This window comes from Lissotriton vulgaris, chromosome 2_1 (assembly GCF_964263255.1).
Source record: "Lissotriton vulgaris chromosome 2_1, aLisVul1.2, whole genome shotgun sequence".
Classification (NCBI taxonomy): Eukaryota; Metazoa; Chordata; class Amphibia; order Caudata; family Salamandridae; genus Lissotriton; species Lissotriton vulgaris.
In genome coordinates, this window is record NC_141687.1 from 609,526,878 (window position 1) to 609,542,662 (window position 15,785).

Here is a 15,785-nt window from a genome sequence, read left to right on the forward strand (position 1 = left end):
CCCTAACTCTTGCTCTGTGCAATGTTCGTTCCATAGCGAAACACTCGATAGAAATCTGGGATATGATTTCGACCCTCTCACTGGACCTATGCTTCCTTACAGAGACATGGCTTAACACTACTAATACACCATTACCATTACCATAGCGATTCCAACAGACTACAAATTTATACAACTTGACAGAAAGGGAAAGTCAGGAGGGGGCATAGGAATTGCACATAAAAAAGATCTTCAGATAAACTGGACATCATCTATAAATAACGAAATGATGGAACTAGGCATTTTTAAAGTGCTAGTATCCCCAACAGTCTCTTGGTATGGAGCCCTCCTTTATCGACCGCCCGGCTCTAAATCCAAATCTAACGTTGCCACCGCTGTGACAGAACTCATTGCTATGCAAGTCATGAACTCCAAGAATTTTGTATTGCTAGGAGACTTTAATTATCACGGGGAAATCAAAGACAACCCAGAGGTGAAGGGTCTCCTCTCAAATTTAGGTGAACTAGGTCTTAATCAGATGGTGTCAGGCCCTACACACACTGCAGGCCACACTTTAGACCTTATTTTCACGAACTCAGAACAGCTGAAAGTTTTGCAACCACTCCCACTAACTTGGTCAGATCACTATCTTATCCAATTTTCTCTTGATATCCAATCAGGACCAAACTATAGGGTAAACCCCACATAGAATAAGGGCAAATATAAAAGATCATGGCAAAAACTGGCAATGGACAGCTTCGCCAAACCCTATATTGAACAGGTCATAAAAATTAATATGACGGATCTGGATCCCTCTGCCATGTTGGCGAGTTTTAATGGAGCACTAATGAAAACACTGGACGCAGTGATCCCCCCCAAAAAAGCAACTTTAGCACAAAGATGCCCATCAACCCCCTGGTACTCGAGTGAACTAAAAGCCTTGAAATCCACTTGTAAAGTGCTGGAGAGGAAATGGAGGAAGAGAAAGCTCATGGTAGACAGGGAAACATATAAAACAGCGCTATCCCACTATCATCAGCAAATTAAGAACGCCCGGGGTTGCTATATCCAAACTCAAATAGAAAACTCAAAAAATTCTACTAAAGCCCTGTTTGATATTGTTAGAGACTTCGCCTCCCCTCCAGTATGCAAGCAACTGTCATCAGAATCCCAGGAACTATGTGACTCTATTGCCTACTTTTTCCATGAAAAAATCGCTAAAATCTACGCAGACTTCCCAGTTGAGGATACAAATAATACCCAATCAAATAATGAATCGCAAACCCCCCTTAAAACGATTAGTGTGATGCTCAGTCAATTCAATCATGTCTCACTGGCAGAGGCAAGCAAACTACTATCCGCTGCCAAATCCGGGTTTCCTCAGGATATATGTCCACCTAGTACGATGGCCCTTGTTTCCCCATTATGTGCCCCAATAATCCAACGTATTTTTAATACCTCAATTGAGACTGGTCTCATCCCGGGGGCCTGGAAAGAAGCCGTCGTGCTGCCGATCCTGAAGAAGCCAGCTGCAGATCCACTGGAATTAAGTAATTATAGGCCGATTTCCCTGCTGCCCTTACTGGGTAAACTTCTGGAAGCAAATATAAATACCCAACTCAGCCAATACCTGGAAGCAAATAACATACTTGACCCGTCCCAATCAGGATTTCGACGGAGTTTCAGCACGGAAACAGCTACGCTGGCGGTTACCGACTCACTAAGACGCACCCTCGATGCCGGGGGCTCTTCCATTCTGATTCTTTTAGATCTCACCGTGGCCTTTGATACGATATCTCATCGGAGGCTAGCGGAGAGACTAAGTGAGTGTGGTATTGGGGGCATTGTCCTACAGTGACTGAAAAACTTCCAAAAGGATAGATGGCAAACCATCATGCTTGGCCCTTATGTTTCCCCCCAAAAAATTCGATAGGACAAGGGGGTACCACAGGGATCTTGTCTCAGCCCCACCCTATTTAATATTTACTTAGCTCCCCTCGCCAAGGTGATTCAATCCTTCGGCTTTGAGATTATCTCTTACGCCGACGATACGCAGCTACTATTCCCAATCGGTAATAACATCACTGAAGAAAAACAACGCTTTATGGATGGTATGCTGGCGATCGCAAACTGGATGGAGGAGCAATGTTTACAACTCAACCCGGGGAAAACAGAGCTAATGCTGCTAAGGAAGTCTGCAGCCCTTTGGACCCCAGACTGGTGGCCCCCCAAACTGGGATCAGCACCAACACCGTCTACCTCAGTAAAAAGCCTGGGAATCCAACTGGATGTCAAACTAGATATGAAGGAAAATGTGACAAACATTGCAGGCTCATGCTACTACAATGTACGTCTACTACGCAGAATTATTCCCTATCTACCCCTGGAACACCGCAGAACTGTAGTACAGGCAATGATAGGAAGCAGGCTAGATTATGGGAATGCCCGACTGGCAGAGGTAGGAATCACCACCCTAACAAAGCTACAGGTAATACAGAATACTGCGGCCAGAATGGTCCTGAATTGCCCCCCTAGAACCCCATCCCTCCCCTTGCTCAGACAACTGCACTGGTTGCCAATCCAAAAACGCGCCATGTTTAAAATCTGCTATCTATCGTTCAAGGCTTTAAGAGGTGAAGGTCCAGCATATCTTAGGGACAAACTGGTCAAGCACGTGAGTGCAACCTAAGATCAAACGCTCTTGCCCTCCTAAACATTCCCAGTATACGGCTAACCCGCACAGGCGGTAGAGCATTCTCATTTGTAGTACCAAAATACTGGGACTCCCTTCAACTGATGCTACGAAAATCTCCAACGTACCTGATCTTCAGGAAACAATTAAAAACCTGGTTGTTCTGAACCTTCTAATCACAGGGTATTTCCCCTCTCTGGTAAGCGCTGAGATGCACCTGGGTGAGTCATGCGCGATAAAAGAGTCATTAACATAACATAACATAACAACGCCTCCCTCTCAATAATCGGATACCTACTTTCTGCAGGGGAAAGAGCTCTTGACGCAAATAAAATTATACTCTCTTTACCCTTTAAATCTCTTTGGGACAAACCGCTCCAAGGCCTTTATCACTCGCATCAGTAGTCAATACACAATCCAGATTAGGATCAAAACTTGCAAGAGCATTTACCTTTTGTAACTCTGTCCTAATCACCATAAACTCCTCTTCACACATCTTTCTCCACACAAATTTGCTGTGTTTTTTTAACAAATTACGAATATTATAGACCTTTGACGCAAAATTCTTAATAAACTTAGCACAGTATTCAGCCATACCAAGAAACGCCCTAACTTCTTCTTTAGTAACAGGCGCAGGGAATTTAACAATGTTTTCTACCAAAGCAGGTTTAGGTTTGACTCCTTCCCCACTAATGACATGTCCCAAGTATGACACGCTTCTTTCACCAAACTTACATTTTGACGTTTCAATCATTAACCCTGCAGATTGTAAGGTATCTAGCACACGCCTTAACTTAGAGTCATGATCACTTCTGTCCATACCAGCCACAAGAATATCATCCTGGAAAAATGACACCATGTGCATGTTCCCAAACAACCTATGCATCAACCACTGAAAAACAGCAGCAGCTGACGCCAGCCCGAAGGACATTCACCTGAACTGGTAGCAACCAAAGGGTGTTATAAATGCCGTAAGCTTCTTTGACTCCGGCTCTAACTCTACCTGATGGTATGCGGCAGAGAGATCAATTGTTGAAAACCATGTTGCACCCTTTAGTGAAGACACCATCTCATTGATTCTAGGTAACGGGAACGTATCCACAAAAATGTTACAGTTCAGGTGGCGTAAGTCAAAGCATAAACACATTTTCCCATTGGGTTTCCTGGCTACCACAATCGGAGAAATCCATTCAGATGTTTCTATCTCCTCTATCACACCCTTACTCAACGAGCCTTGAATCTCCTTCTTAACTTCCTCTCTAATTAGCATGGGAATAGGTCTCACTTTATGTACCTTAGGTTGAGCATTGTCTTTTAACACAATTCTGTGTTCGAATCCCTTCAAGGAACCTAAATCCTTGCTAAACACCTTAGGAAAACATGCACACAGCTCATCCTCCAACTTGCTCCTTTCATCCATAATCAGAACTTTCTCTACACTGTTTGGATCCAAAATTATGTTTAAGTTTTTCTGATCGAACCAACCCAAAACCAATGGGCCAAACTTTGCTACATACAATTTTCCACTCGTGGACCTTCCTTTAAACAAAAATGTGAGCTAGCGGAAACCCAACATTTCAATCCTTTGACCAGTGTAGCTAACAGGGCTGATATCAGATTCGTCCAAATGTTCACCCAACTTACTCACAAACTTTTGTTTCCATACATCTTGATTAACGGCTTCAATGTCTTAAGCGTTTTGTCTGCTGAACTACAAATTAAACATTTCTTCACAAAATCCTCAACCATACCATCTACACCTGGCCACCAAAACATTCCTTTCACAATAGACTTAGGGCCCGATGTAGGTAAACGCGATTTTCCGATTTCAAAATACCGAGGCGGGCCGAATCGGTATTCTGAAATCGGAAAACGAGATGTAGGAAAAAAATACCGAATAAATACCGATTCGGTCGGCATCGGTAATGGGAATCGGTACGTTCCGATTCTGCTCGGTCCGAATCGGAAAGTACCGAATCGGCCAACAACGATTCCGAAATCACCGATTCGTCTACCACCGAATCGGATATTCCCGAATCGGCGAATACCGATTCGGTAAAAGCCGAATCGGTAAAATCCGATTCGGCAATCATAGACCCATGGCGAAAAAGCCCATAGGAATGCATTGAAAGAACCGATTCGGCTTTTACCGAATCGGATAATACCGAATCGGATTTCACCGAATCGGATATTACCGAATCGGTAAAAGCCGATTCGGCAATAGGCGATTCAGCCAATGAGGTGGCTCCCCCTCCCCCACCCAAACAGGGAGTGGCAACCCTGGCAGGTGCAGCTAATTAAGAAGTTTCTAGAAGTATCTGGAAAGCCTGCCTGAGCCCAACACACACAGATAGCAGCAGTTGGAGAAGGAGGTTGCAAACTGAACAGGAGAAAATGGCAGATCAGTCTGGAAGCCAGAAGTCCTCCCAGAAGAGGAAGCCCAAGTTCACCACCACCGAACTTCAGGTGCTGGTTGAGGAGGTGGTGAGGGTGGCCCGCCAGCTGTTTGGCAAGCTGTCCCTCAACGTGCCAGACAGCACCAAGAGGAGAATCTGGGCCGACATCGCCCAGAAGGTGAATGCTGCGGGTGTCACCCCCAGGTCCATCGAGGAACTGAAAAAAAGGTTTTACGACATCCGCAGCCTCACGAAGAGGAAGCTGGCTGACATTCAAAGGCAGGCTGGACACACTGGAGGAGGCCAGAACCCGGCGCCACCCCTCACCGATCTGGAGGAAATTGTCTCCAGCACCATCGAGAGGGAGAGCATCGTAGGAATCGGGACCCTGGACAGCTCTGCGAGAGCCACAGCTACAGGTAAGAAGCATGCGCATCATGACACACCCTACCAGACACCTCCCCATTAGACACAATGCATAGACAAACACCAGCACTGTACTGTCACCAACATACAAGAGACAAGCATCATGGTACATGTAGTCAGCAGAAGTTAGCCAAATATGTCAGTGCAGAATCACAAGACAGGAAACAGGGTGACACGGTGTAAGGAGATGCAAGGACATGTGGAATGCCATAATTGTACTGACTGTAATACATCGGCACTCAGTTTACAAATGCTTCTTTGTACCTAGGGGCCCCATCAGGCGGAACTACTGTGACAGCAGAGGGAGCTGCAACGTCCAACACTGCAGTCGCAGGGCCGAGCACCAGCCAGGCTGGCCAGGAGGAGGAGGAGGATGAGGAAGGAGACACCCCAGGGCTAGGAATGGAGGGAGTCCTGGTCATTGACTTCCAAGCAGTGCACTCCCCAGTACTGCCCAGCTCACCCCCCTTGCAATTCTCACCAGACAACTCCCCTACAAGGCAGACCATTCCGCCTACACCAGCTCCTGCCACAATCGTGGCCTTGCCACCTGTCCAACCAGTCCTGGGAGCAGGGGCTCAGGGACCGGCCAGCACCACACCCCCACCAGTGGCACCCCAGCCCACTCAGCAGGCCGGAAGCAGCAGTGCCCGACGCCGTGCCACCACCACCACTGCTGCACCAGCACGGGAGGGCAGTGTGTTCCTGGGCCTGGAGGGACAGATGGTTAAAATCCAGCGCCAACAGGCCAGATCCACCATGGCCTGCCAACGCCAGCTCCTGCAGCACAACATGCAGATGGGGGAGTTGGTGAAGGGTTTCCAGGCTGTTGTGGACAGCAACAAGGAGGTGGCAGCAGGGTTAGGCAGGCTGACCACTGCCATCACCCACTCATCTGCCAGACAGGAGGAGCATGAGGTTGCGCGCAGGAGGGATGCCCGGGTGCTCAACCGGGCCATGGCCCGCCTTGCAGCGGCGACCGCACAACTGTGCCATCGCAGCTCCAATCAAGAATCTGTGCTCAGTCAGCATACGGCTGAGCTGACTAGGGGGATGGCCAGGATCACCACGGCCATGGAGGCCCTGATAATATCAAACACCGCCTCCAATCCTGCCCTGGACCTGGGTGATGCTGGAGACAGCAGCAGCCGCAGCAGCCCGGCCAGCGCTGCATCAGAGCCACGGAGGAGCACCAGGCGATCCGCTGATGCTGCTGGGCATTCGGAGGGGGCCTAGGGACACCCCAGTGGGTCTGGCAAGCGGGCCAAAAAATAGCCTGGCAAGGGGGGATGAGCAAACCAGAACCCTGGACTTTATTTGAGTTTACAATCTCCATTTTTTGATGCACATCAGTGCTGTAACTGTGGTGCATCACTATTAAAATGTATTTTTTTCAAAGCAACATTTAGCTGTCTTTGCATCTGTACTCAGTCAGAAATAGTTCTCAGTGATCTCCTCACGTCTGTATCTGCCATCACTTGGCGTACACACCCCAGCTGGCTGTGTCAGTGGCACAGCTTCGTCGTCGTCATAGTCCTCGTAGTCAGACAACTCCACCTCAGTGCCCTTCTTGACCGCAAGGTTGTGTAACATTGCACATACAGCTATGATCTTGCAGCAGGTGATGGGGGTATACTGCCTTGCACCTCCACTCTTGTGCAGGCATCTGAATCTACTTTTCCAGATGCCAAAGGTCCGTTCAACAACATTCCTTGTGCGTATGTGGGCCCGGTTATACCTCCTTTGGCTGGGTGTGGAGGGGTTGAGGTAGGGGGTGAGTATGAATGAGCGGAGGGCATATGCACTGTCGCCTGGAAGAGAAAGGGGTCACATTAGACACATGCATACATGTATTCCACCTACCTACTATGTGTTATGGGGGTCTGATGATGTGTCTCACCTAGGAGGTATCCTTCTCCAAATTCGCCTGCCATCAGCCGTGCATATATGCCGCTCTGTTGGAATATATAGGAGTCATGGGTACTCCCCGGAAATTTTGCTACCAGGTCTGTGATGGTGCACTTGGCATTGCAGATCACCTGCACGTTGATGGTGTGTGTAGATTTCCGATTGCGGTATATGTATTCGGTGTCCGCTGGTGGGCAAATCGGAATGTGTGTGCCATCTATGCAACCGATGATTTGGGGAAATTGTGCCATCTGGTAGAAGTCAGCTTTAGTTTGTAGCAGTTCTGCGTGGGTTGCAGGGAAAGAGATGTATTGGTCCATCCTGTCTATCATGGCGTCAAGGAATATGTGGAAGAACCTTGACAGGCTGCTCTGGCTCACCCCTCCTGCTGCTGCTACTCCACTTTGATAGCTGCCAGACGCTACCAGGTGTAGGCTGCATAGCACCTGGACGTGCGCAGGGATGGCGTGTGCCCTTGGGGTGTGGTGGTCCAAGTATGGCTTAAGGTCCCTGATGAGCTCAAGTATGGTGTCAGAGTCCAGCCTGTATCTCTGTAGGATCTCAGCCTCAGTGAGCATGAACAGGGTTATCCTCTGTCTGTAGACCTGTTCATTTCTTAGCCATTCCCTCTGTCCTTCCTGCTGTAGCCGTAGCCGCCTCGCAATGACATAGAAAGCTGCCATCCTGCAAGTTGCAATGCATTTTGGGACTGTTTATATGGGTTGGAGTTGGTTACCACCTGATTGCAATCCATGGTAAATACCGAGTGAATTCTACCGATTTCGAGCCGATTTCGGTGTTTCTGTGCCTCCCTACATCTCCCCAACTGTCGGAATCGGGGAATTTCCCGATCGGAGATTCATACGAATCGGCATGTTTTCCGATTCGGCTCATGTCCGATTCGGTATTTGTACCGATTCGGTACATGGACCGAATCGGTGATTTTCCGATTCGGTGTCACTAACGAATCGGGAATGGAACCGAATCGGTGATTTTCCGAATCGGTGTCACTTACGATTCGGTAATGGGACCGAATCGGTGATTTTCCGATTCGGTGTCACTAACGATTCGGTACATGGACCGAATCGGTGATTTTCCGATTCGGTGTCACTAACGATTCGGTACATGGACCGAATCGGTATTTGCATCCGAATCGGTGTTTTTCCGATTCGTTCCATGTCCGATTTTCGGTATGTACGTATCGGATTCTTTCCCATTCGGTACTCATTCCGATTCGGTTTACTGTCCGATTATTTCTGTTTTTGGTTCCCTACATCTGGATGGCTGTTTACCGATCGGTAAGGGCCAAAAATCGGTATTTTCGGCCGTTACCGATCGGTAACGCTCTACCTACATCGGGCCCCAAGTTCTCACAATACCAAAGTGACCTTCATGACACAATTGTAAAATTCTTTCCCTTAATGACACAGGAGGAACAATCCTTTCACCTCTGAACAATAAGTCATGCTCACAAAATAATTCCATACAAATTTGCAAGAAAACATTCAAACTATCCTTGATATAACACTTTCTAGGCAACCCATTACACATGTAGCCAATAACATCCCTTAAGACGGTATCCTTCCTTTGTTCTTCCATCCATTCGTCTTTACTAATAGCAGGAATACCAGAGTCATGAACTAACGCCACACAAAAATCACTCCAAGGATCATCTGTACACTCTTCAAGAGGAGGTGGTAACCTAGACAAACAATCAGCAATTAAATTCTCTTTCCCCGGCAAACAAACCATCTGATAGATGTATTCTTTCATACACATGGACAATCTCGCCATCCTAGCAGAAGCAATAGACATACCATCACTAGAAAGAATCCTAACTAGACGCCTATGATCTGTACGAATCACCACAGGTTTGCCCCAAACAAATGTGCGAAAATGCTCCAACGCCCACGCACACACATGTTCCTTGAGGGGACTCCCGAGGCAGAAGCCAGGACCCCGTTTGTACGCTAATTTTAATTTGCCTGCAGTTTTACTTAAAAATCAGATTGCTTGATTTTAATTTAAAAAATTGCACTTTCGCTTGTTTGTCCTCGCACCTGAAAGGAAAACTTACTTGCACGCAGAAATCGCACCTGATCTCCCCGATCCTCCCGTTCCTCCGTTTGAGCCAAGCTTGGGGCTGGAGGGAGACTGGGAAGGACCGGGCAAGAGGGAGACGCCATCTTGGAAGGGTGCAGGGTCGGCCGACTAGCTGCTCGGGACTCCACCTAGCCTATCTTCCCCATAAAATATGACCCCTCCCCTGACGCGAAGCATATGCGCCGGCGGCACGCCAAAGATGCGCCAAAGGCAAGCCCGTCCACGCCAGTCCGCGTCAGGAGGCAGGAGATGCTGCCCATGTACACATTACGATACTGAGAGACCATACATCGGACTCATACGTGTACTCGTGTGCAACACTGCGGGAAATAAAGCGAACTATGCCCAAAGAAGTCTGCGAGGTGGGTAATTTCTGTTGCACCTCTCCTATCTCATTAGAAGAGCCCTTTTCATGCCGTATTTGCCAATATCAAAGTATGCAAGGGAGTCTACCGACATTGGCAGATCGACAATACCACGAACGGACCCTAACTCTTGCTCTGTGCAATGTTCGTTCCATAGCGAAACACCCGATAGAAATCTGGGATATGATTTCGACCCTCTCACTGGACCTATGTTTCCTTACAGAGACATGGCTTAATTCGACTAATACGCCATTACCATTACCATAGCGATTCCAACAGACTACAAATTTATACAACTTGACAGAAAGGGAAAGTTAGGAGGGGGCATAGGAATTGCACATAAAAAAGATCTTCAGATAAACTGGACATCATCTATAAATAACGAAATGATGGAACTAGGCATTTTTAAAGTGCTAGTATCCCCAACAGTCTCTTGGGATGGAGCCCTCCTTTATCGACCGCCTGGCTCTAAATCCAAATCTAACTTTGCCACCGCTGTAACAGAACTCATTGCTATGCAAGTCATGAACTCCAAGAATTTTGTATTGCTAGGAGACTTTAATTATCACGGGGAAATCAAAGACAACCCAGAGGTGAAGGGTCTCCTCTCAAATTTAGGTGAACTAGGTCTTAATCAGATGGTTTCAGGCCCTACACACACTGCAGGCCACACTTTAGACCTTATTTTCACGAACTCAGAACAGCTGAAAGTTTTGCAACCACTCCCACTAACTTGTTCAGATCACTATCTTATCCAATTTTCTCTTGATATCCAATCAGGACCAAACTATAGGGTAAACTCCACATAGAATAAGGGCAAATATAAAAGATCATGGCAAAAACTGACAATGGACAGCTTCGCCAAACCCTATATTGAACAGGTCATAAAAATTAATATGACGGATCTGGATCCCTCTGCCATGTTGGTGAGTTTTAATGGAGCACTAATGAAAACACTGGACGCAGTGATCCCCCCCAAAAAAGCGACTTTAGCACAAAGATGCCCATCAACCCCCTGGTACTCGAGTGAACTAAAAGCCTTGAAATCCACTTGTAAAGTGCTGGAGAGGAAATGGAGGAAGAGAAAGCTCATGGTAGACAGGGAAACATATAAAACAGCGCTATCCCACTATCATCAGCAAATTAAGAACGCCCGGGGTTGCTATATCCAAACTCAAATAGAAAACTCAAAAAATTCTACTAAGGTCCTGTTTGATATTGTTAGAGACTTCGCCTCCCCTCCAGTATGCAAGCAACTGTCATCAAAATCCCAGGAACTATGTGACTCTATTGCCTACTTTTTCCATGAAAAAATCGCTAAAATCTACGCAGACTTCCCAGTTGAGGATACAAATAATACCCAATCAAATAATGAATCGCAAACCCCCCTTAAAACGATTAGTGTGATGCTCAGTCAATTCAATCATGTCTCACTGGCAGAGACAAGCAAACTACTATCCGCTGCCAAATCCGGGTCTCCTCAGGATATATGTCCACCTAGTACGATGGCCCTTGTTTCCCCATTATGTGCCCCAATAATCCAACGTATTTTTAATACCTCAATTGAGACTGGTCTCATCCCGGGGGCCTGGAAAGAAGCCATCGTGCGGCCGATCCTGAAGAAGCCAGCTGCAGACCCACTGGAATTAAGTAATTATAGGCCGATTTCCCTGCTGCCCTTACTGGGTAAACTTCTGGAAGCAAATATAAATACCCAACTCAGCCAATACCTGGAAGCAAATAACATACTTGACCCGTCCCAATCAGGATTTCGACTTGGTTTCAGCACGGAAACAGCTACGCTGGTGGTTACCGACTCACTAAGACGCACCCTCGATGCCGGGGGCTCTTCCATTCTGATTCTTTTAGATCTCTCCGTGGCCTTTGATACGATATCTCATCGGAGGCTAGCGGAGAGACTAAGTGAGTGTGGTATTGGGGGCATTGTCCTACAGTGACTGAAAAACTTCCAAAAGGATAGATGGCAAACCATCATGCTTGGCCCTTATGTTTCCCCCCAAAAAATTCTATAGGACAAGGGGGTACCACAGGGATCTTGTCTCAGCCCCACCCTATTTAATATTTACTTAGCTCCCCTCGCCAAGGTGATTCAATCCTTCGGCTTTGAGATTATCTCTTACGCCGACGATACGCAGCTACTATTCCCAATCGGTAATAACATCACTGAAGAAAAACAACGCTTTATGGATGGTATGCTGGCGATCGCAAACTGGATGGAGGAGCAATGTTTACAACTCAACCCGGGGAAAACAGAGCTAATGCTGCTAAGGAAGTCTGCAGCCCTTTGGACCCCAGACTGGTGGCCCCCCCAACTGGGATCAGCACCAACACCGTCTACCTCAGTAAAAAGCCTGGGAATCCAACTGGATGTCAAACTAGATATGAAGGAAAATGTGACAAACATTGCAGGCTCATGCTACTACAATGTACGTCTACTACGCAGAATTATTCCCTATCTACCCATGGAACACCGCAGAACTGTAGTACAGGCAATGATAGGAAGCAGGCTAGATTATGGGAATGCCCGACTGGCAGAGGTAGGAATCACCACCCTAACAAAGCTACAAGTAATACAGAATACTGCGGCCAGAATGGTCCTGAATTGCCCCCCTAGAACCCCATCCCTCCCCTTGCTCAGACAACTGCACTGGTTGCCAATCCAAAAACGCGCCATGTTTAAAATCTGCTATCTGCCGTTCAAGGTTTTAAGAGGTGAAGGTCCAGCATATCTTAGGGACAAACTGGTCAAGCACGTGAGTGCAACCTAAGATCAAACGCTCTTGCCCTCCTAAACATTCCCAGTATACGGCTAACCCGCACAGGCGGTAGAGCATTCTCATTTGTAGCACCAAAATACTGGGACTCCCTTCAACTGATGCTGCGAAAATCTCCAACGTACCTGATCTTCAGGAAAAAATTAAAAACCTGGTTGTTCTGAACCTTCTAATCACAGGGTATTTCCCCTCTCTGGTAAGCGCTGAGATGCACCTGGGTGAGTCATGCGCGATAAAAGAGTCATTAACATAACATAACATAACAACGCCTCCCTCTCAATAATCGGATACCTACTTTCCGCAGGGGAAAGAGCTCTTGACGCAAATAAAATTATACTCTCTTTACCCTTCAAATCTCTTTGGGACAAAACCGCTCCAAGGCCTTTATCACGCGCATCAGTAGTCAATACACAATCCAGATTAGGATCAAAACTTGCAAGAGCATTTACCTTTTGTAACTCTGTCCTAATCACCATAAACTCCTCTTCACACATTTTTCTCCACACAAATTTGGTGTGTTTTTTTGACAAATTACGAATATTATAGACCTTTGACGCAAAATTCTTAATAAACTTAGCACAGTATTCAGCCATACCAAGAAACGCCCTAACTTCTTCTTTAGTAACAGGCGCAGGGAATTTAACAATGTTTTCTACCAAAGCAGGTTTAGGTTTGACTCCTTCCCCACTAATGACATGTCCCAAGTATGACACGCTTCTTTCACCAAACTTACATTTTGACGTTTCAATCATTAACCCTGCAGATTGTAAGGTATCTAGCACACGCCTTAACTTAGAGTCATGATCACTTCTGTCCATACCAGCCACAAGAATATCATCCTGGAAAAATGACACCATGTGCATGTTCCCAAACAACCTATGCATCAACCACTGAAAAACAGCAGCAGCTGACGCCAGCCCGAAGGACATTCACCTGAACTGGTAGCAACCAAAGGGTGTTATAAATGCCGTAAGCTTCTTTGACTCCGGCTCTAACTCTACCTGATGGTATGCGGCAGAGAGATCAATTGTTGAAAACCATGTTGCACCCTTTAGTGAAGACACCATCTCATTGATTCTAGGTAACGGGAACTTATCCACAAAAATGTTACAGTTCAGGTGGCGTAAGTCAAAGCATAAACAAATTTTCCCATTGGGTTTCCTGGCTACCACAATCGGAGAAATCCATTCAGATGTTTCTATCTCCTCTATCACACCCTTGCTCAACGAGCCTTGAATCTCCTTCTTAACTTCCTCTCTAATTAGCATGGGAATAGGTCTCACTTTATGTACCTTAGGTTGAGCATTGTCTTTTAACACAATTCTGTGTTCGAATTCCTTCAAGGAACCTAAATCCTTGCTAAACACCTTAGGAAAACATGCACACAGCTCATCCTCCAACTTGCTCCTTTCATCCATAATCAGAACTTTCTCTACACTATTTGGATCCAAAATTATGTTTAAGTTTTTCTGATCGAACCAACCCAAAACCAGTGGGCCAAACTTTGCTACATACAATTTTCCACTTGTGGACCTTCCTTTAAACAAAAATGTGAGCCAGCGGAAACCCAACATTTCAATCCTTTGACCAGTGTAGCTAACAGGGCTGATATCAGATTCGTCCAAATGTTCACCCAACTTACTCACAAACTTTTGTTTCCATACATCTTGATTAACGGCTTCAATGTCTTAAACGTTTTGTCTGCTGAACTACAAATTAAACATTTCTTCACAAAATCCTCAACCATACCATCTACACCTGGCCACCAAAACATTCCTTTCACAATAGACTTAGTTCTCACAATCCCAAAGTGACCTTCATGACACAATTGTAAAATTCTTTCCCTTAACGACACAGGAGGGTCAATTCTTTCACCTCTGAACAATAAGTCATGCTCACAAAATAATTCCATACAAATTTGCAAGAAAACATTCAAACTATCCTTGATATAACACTTTCTAGGCCACCCATTACACATGTAGCCAATAACATCCCTTAAGACGGTATCCTTCCTTTGTTCTTCCATCCATTCGTCTTTACTAATAGCAGGAATACCAGAGTCATGAACTAACGCCACACAAAAATCACTCCAAGGATCATCTGTACACTCTTCAAGAGGAGGTGGTAACCTAGACAAACAATCAGCAATTAAATTCTCTTTCCCCGGCAAACAAACCATCTGATAGATGTATTCTTTCATACACATGGACAATCTCGCCATCCTAGCAGAAGCAATAGACATACCATCACTAGAAAGAATCCTAACTAGACGCCTATGATCTGTACGAATCACCACAGGTTTGCCCCAAACAAATGTGCGAAAATGCTCCAACGCCCACGCACACGCATGTTCCTTGAGGGGACTCCCGAGGCAGAAGCCAGGACCCCGTTTGTACGCTAATTTTAATTTACCTGCAGTTTTACTTAAAAATCAGATTGCTTGATTTTAATTTAAAAAATTGCACTTTCGCCTGTTTGTCCTCGCACCTGAAAGGAAAACTTACTTGCACGCTGAAATCGCACCTGATCTCCCCGATCCTCCCGTTCCTCCGTTTGAGCCAAGCTTGGGGCTGGAGGGAGACTGGGAAGGACCGGGCAAGAGGGAGACGCCATCTTGGGAGGGTGCAGGGTCGGCAGACTAGCTGCTCGGGACTCCACCTAGCCTATCTTCCCCATAAAATATGACCCCTCCCCTGACGTGAAGCGGATGCGCCGGCGGCACGCCAAAGGTGCGCCAAAGGCAAGCCCGTCCACGCCAGTCCGCGTCAGGAGGCAGGAGATGCTGCCCATGTACACATTACGATACTGAGAGACCATACATCGGACTCATACGTGTACTCGTGTGCAACACTGCGGGAAATAAAGCGAACTATGCCCAAAGAAGTCTGCGAGGTGGGTAATTTCTGTTGCACCTCTCCTATCTCATTAGAAGAGCCCTTTTCATGCCGTATTTGCCAATATCAAAGTATGCAAGGGAGTCTGCCGACATTGGCAGATCGACAAAACCACGAACGGACCCTAACTCTTGCTCTGTGCAATGTTTGTTCCATAGCGAAACACCCGATAGAAATCTGGGATATGATTTCGACCCTCTCACTGGACCTATGCTTCCTTACAGAGA